Source organism: Otolemur garnettii, unplaced genomic scaffold (assembly GCF_000181295.1).
Source record: "Otolemur garnettii isolate 467f Iridium unplaced genomic scaffold, OtoGar3 scaffold00004, whole genome shotgun sequence".
NCBI classification, from domain to species: domain Eukaryota; kingdom Metazoa; phylum Chordata; class Mammalia; order Primates; family Galagidae; genus Otolemur; species Otolemur garnettii.
The window spans coordinates 7,559,134-7,564,990 of record NW_003852399.1 but is presented as its reverse complement, the minus strand read 5'-3'; positions in this window follow the sequence as shown (position 1 = coordinate 7,564,990).

The window sequence follows — 5,857 nt, the reverse complement described above, 5'->3', positions numbered from 1 at the left end:
CCGAACTTCTTTCTGGGCTCAGCTCCCCGTCTTTGACTTCATAGATTCTGATTCCAACCAGTTTTTCTTCCTTTGTTCAGGAGCCTCTGACCAGGGTTGCTACCAGTCAGCCATCTTCCCAGAATCCCCCCATGAAATTAATTCTAATGAAAACTCAAACATTCAGCATATCGCCTTTACTTAAGATCTGTTCTTGACCAGCCCAGAGCCATCCAGACTCTTGTCTAACCCTCCATCTCTGACAGATGCCTTGAGGGTGGATGTGATTGTCTCCCATGAGTAGGGCTGCACTGAGAGCACCTTCAAGTCCCTGAAGGCTCCCTCTGGCTTTCTCACCCATGAATTTATCCAAATTCTTGAAGGACTTTATCTTGTTAAACAGCACTATGTCTAAAGGTAATAAATTCCATGTGTTTGCCACCATTGTTTGAGACCACTCCCACTCAGTATTTGCACTGCTTTTATCCTTTTGAAACTTTATCAGCACCCCTTTTATTTGAGTTTAATGGAATTTGGTGAACATGTTTCTTTACAGGCACCTTGACTATGCCCTTCATGAATTTGTAGCGTTTGTTTATTTCTTCAAAGCTCTGGTCTTCCCACACATGAATCCACATCCTTTGATGTACTCAAATGTCTGTTCCTCTCAATAATTTAGTTTGTCTCTTCCTATGTGTCCTTTGCAAGTCCTGCTTTAAGCAGTGTGAGGACTAAAGTTGCATACATTCCTCCACGTTCTGACCGCCTAGGTTTTGTTCTTTGTTTTTGTTTTTTTGAGGTAGGGTCTTGCTCTGTCACCCAGGGTAGAGTACAGTGGCATAGTTAAAGCTCACTGTAATCTCTAACTCCTGGGCTCAAGCAATCCTTATGCCTCAGCCTCCCTCTGGGACTACAAGCACATGCCACCATGCCTGGCTAAGTTTTTTTTTTAATCATTATATCTTTGTAGAGACAGGGTCTTGCTATGTTTGTTGCCCAGGCTGGTATCAAACTCCTGGCCTCAACCAATTCCCCCCACCTGGGCTTCCCAAAATGCTGATATTGCAGACATGAGCCACCACTCTTGGCCCCACCTGGCTTTTATACAAGATATACAAAACCGATTTTTTAGAATTTAGGACCAATGAAAGGCTCCTTTATAGTCTAATAATTTAGGAAAGCATAAATTTTCTTTTCTTTTCTTTTCTTTTTTTTTTTTTTTTTTTTTGCCTTCTACATTTTTGCCAGTTGAAATCTGCACGAAATGAACATCAAGGGCAGAATATCAAAGGAACTGAGAGGCTGTGTCCCCAGAACACCTGCCAGTGGGGAGAAGTGTTTCACAGGTGCCCACAGCAGGCTACAACAGTGACAGTGGAGAGGTGAGGGTGGCGAATATTTGCATAATGACATCAACATATTTTAGCTGCCAGCTAAAATTTCCATGTCTCCCTTCACATGCTCCTCCGAGTGTGAGGCCGGGAGCGACCCCTGCATTTGTTGATGGCCCTCAGGGACAGCTCTGAAAGTAATTAGAACTTCAGTTTTTGTTTCTAATGTTCCCCTGAGTAACAAGCAGGATTGTCTCGGCCTGATAGGAAACCCACTGAACAAATTTGCTAGCAAACAATCTATACTGAAGGTCATGTCCCCTTTCCTGACTGGCAACTGAGAGCCATCTTTTCATGGTTTGATTTGGATCTGTCCCCTTTTCAGGCTTTTTTACACATTTGTCAATCGTGAACTTTCTCTCTTTCACTTATTTACCCAGTTGTTCACTCACTCATATGATATCACTTCTCTCATGCTCATTCCGTGCAAGTCCCTGGGTCATTCCTTGGGGACACACAACAAACATAACAGTGTCAGAATCTCTGCACTCAAACGCGCTTGCATGCTTTACACAGGACTCATGCCAATTGCACATCACATGCTCCTGGCTACAGTGATGGCTTCCCAGATGGCACACGTCCGAAGACAGTCTGGTCAGACTCATGAGCTCAAATAAGCTGTCTTTTCCCCTCTGCATCCCCAGCGTGTAGGAAAAAACCTGGTGCACAGCAAGAGTTTAATAAATATTTTTATATTCATCAATTTCTTGACTTTTGTTTGAGCTATTGAAAAATGACTACCTCTTTCTTCTTATACCAGAGATGTCAGGGGCTGGAGCTGCCATCTTGCTACCAGATGGAGGCTAAGACTGGAGTCAACAGATTGCAAAGCAAGCAGGAAGGAAAGACACATGGTCACATCTCTTGAGCCCTGCATCTTGCTGTGCCTGAAGCCAGGGATGCCCTGGGTCTTGTCAGTTATGTGAGCTGGTAAGTTTCCATTTTGCTTACACCACATTTGGTTGGGTTTATGTCACTGTTTACCAATCAAGTCCTAACTGAAAAAATTAAAGGAAGGATCACAACCCACCCTTAAGCCAGACTTTCGGCCGCTTGAAAAGGGAAAAACACAGCCCACACTTAAGGAAACAGAATTGAATGAGGCTGTTTTGTGTGATGGTTTGCTCCTGATTGGAAGGACCACCATGCTCTGAAGATAGGAGTGTCCAGAGCCCAGCTTCCAGGGCTGCTAGGCTGTGATGAAACCATATGGGCCAGCAGAAAGATCTCTTAATGTGAAGCCAAAAGATAGAAAATTGGATTTGGTTGGTTTCTGTCTAAGAGTTCTGTGGCCTTGAACAAGTCAGTTGACCTTTCCAGATTTCAGTTTCCTCTAACATGAAATGAATAACTCATTCAAAGGGATCCAGTTCTAAAATGTGTGTGACGGTCTATGCCTCCATGACCCAGGGCCCACAGTGGGTGCAGCTGCTACCATGAGCATTGGCCCTGGTGACACCAGTGAGAATAGAAAGGACAGGGGCTGTGATGATAAAACAATGGTTGGGGTGGACCCTGTGGAACTGGTACAGCTGCTAAAGGGGACGATGACAGCAGTAGCAAGATGGCCTCAGTGGTGGTCACGGCACATTAACACTGGCTCTCTTCTTGTCTCCCCTTCTACCTTTAAAACTGCTTTAAATTGACCTTACTACTGCTTCCAAAATGATCCACCTTAGAACTGGAAAAATCCCAAGAAAGTACCTGGTCCAGCCTCTTGCTAATAGGCAGCCAAAGCGTTATTGTCCTCACTTTGCAAATGAAGCCACCAAAATGAAGTCTTTAGGGTGGTTTTCCCAAAGCCACTCACCATTGGGGGTAGTGGGGGGCCAGGTGGGAGGTTGTCACCAGCATCCTGCTCTCCCACTTCATCCCCAGCTCTCACCCCTGCTATCCCCACAGCTGTGGCTCTCATTCCTGGGTGCATTAACATGGAGCTTTCTCTGTGGTCCCAGTCACTTCAATTAGCTCTGGATAGGACCTGTTATGGGCAAAACTGTGTCCTCCCCAAAATCATATGTTGAATCCTAGCCTGCAGGACCTCAGAATGTGACCATATTTGGAAATAGGGCCTTTAAGGAGGTCATTAAAATAAAAAGAGGTCATAGGGGTGGTCCCTAATCCAATATTCTGATAAGAAAAGAACATTTAGACACAGACAGCAACAAAGGAAAGACCATCTGAAGACACAGGGAGGAGACATCCATCTACAAGCTGAGGAGACAGGCCTCAGGAGAGACCAACCCTGTCAACACTCTGATCTCAGATGGCCAGCCTCTGGAATGATGGGAGATCTAAGACAAACAAATACAGAGTCTGTGCTTTAGTGTTACTTAACTCTGCCCAGCTTATTCTAATGTTCATTTAGTGTCAATGATGAATGCTCTACAACAGGGGTCCTCAAACTTTTTAAACAGGGGGCCAGTTCACTGTCCCTCAGACCATTGGAGGGCCAGACTGCGGGCCCTGGGACGAGTCGGCTGCTTAGCAGGATAGGCAGTGGCAGCAAAAACACCTGGCAGGCCAGATAAATGTCCTAGGTGGGCCACATGTGGCCCGCGGGCCGTACTTTGAGGATGCCTGCCCTACAAGATAAACCTACTCCTCCCGACCCTCACTCAAGATGCCGGCCATGCTCCACTTGTCCAACCACAGATCCCACTTGCAATAAAAGCTCCCAACTGCAGTCAGAACCCTCAACACACTGCCTCTTAAGAATACCATGCTCCTTCTTGATGTAATATGTTTGCCCCTCCTGGCTTTTCTCTACCCCCAAAGTCTTTACCTCTCATTCCACCAAACCAAATGCAACTCAAACCTTTATCAAGCATTTCCTAGGCAAGGTGTTATGATGCCTAACCAAGTAAGTAAAGAAAAAATTGTCAGGGCCCTTTGTTCCTGAGTGACGCAAAGAAAGAGGAGGATATTTCAGCTTCCCACCCCATCCCTCAAGTTACACTGATCAGGAACCTATCTAAACTAATAAAGTCTTGGCTCTAAATTTGCGGCAAGCTAGTATAGGAATTTTCCTGGCTGTTTTTAGGGAGTGAGCAAGCCTCTTTTCGTGGTCCTCTGCTTAGAGGTGCTGGCACACTCAACCTAGAAATCTTTGAGCGGTATTCTCAGTTCCCATGCACAATTTTCTTTGCTGCTGATTTCCCTGCCAGGTTATGAAATAATACTAGTGAAAAGTCCCTTAGTTGGTGTGGGTCCAGATTCTGGATTTGGAGGAGATTGGTTCAAATCCCAGCTCCTCTACTTCCTTGCCGTCCAAGAGAGTATTAGATATTTGGGGACATGCAGAAGAAGTTACTGGATGTTCTCTTGTTGCAGAGCTGGGCCGTCTACTGACCAGGCAATTTTCTTTTCTGTAGGTACAGAGGTTAACTTATAAATTTTGGTCCAGAAAGAATACAAAGTCTGGTGGAATAATTAGCTCCAAGGGTTATAGTTTATATCCCTGTTGGATATTAACTAACTTTTTGTCTTGCCCATTAGGCCTTCTGTATAAATTGCCTACTGCTGCTATAACAATTTAGCACATCATAGGTTGAAAAACAATATGAATTTATGATCTTAAAATTCTAGAAGTCTGAATTCAGTCCCGTTGGACTAAAATCAATGTGCTCACGTTTTATTTTGGTGTCCCACCACACTCTCTTTATTTGTTTTCATTGTATTACCTGCATATAACTAAATTCTCTAATGCTCTTTGAGTAAGTTTTAACTTCCTAATGGTTCCCTCATTAATTAATGAGTTAAATAAAATCTTTTATATGACTTCCTTTTATATTTGCCTGAGAGTTGTGATTTATATCTTTGGAAATTACACTTTAACATAGTTCTGTGACCCTACGCTATTTGTTTCATATTTCCAAGTTTCAGTTTACATGAGGATAATAATAATACTTAACTTTGGGGGTTATCAACTTTGGGAACAAATGAGGCAATGTACATAAAACAATCAGCCCAGTGCCTTGTGCATCTTAAGCCCTCAATAAATGTTTTGGTGATGATGCCTGTAATCATGGTGATAGCAAAGCTGGTGATGATACTGGTGATGATGCTGAGGCTGGTGATCATGGTGATGATGATGCTGGGGATGATGCTGATGATGACGCTAGTGATGATGGTGATAACGATGCTGGTGATGATACTGGTGATGATGCTGGTGATGATGCTGATAATGATGCTGATGATGACGCTAGTGATGATGGTGATAATGATGCTGGTGATGATGCTGATGATGATGCTGGTGATGATACTGATAATGATGCTGATGATGATGCTAGTGATGATGATGATGACAATGCTGGTGATGACACTAGTGATGATGGTGATAACGATGCTGGTGATGATGCTGATGATGACACTAGTGATGATGGTGATAACGATGCTGGTGATGATGCTGATGATGATGCTGGGGATGATGCTGATGATGATGCTGGTGATGATGCTGATGATGATGCTGGGGATGATGCTGATGA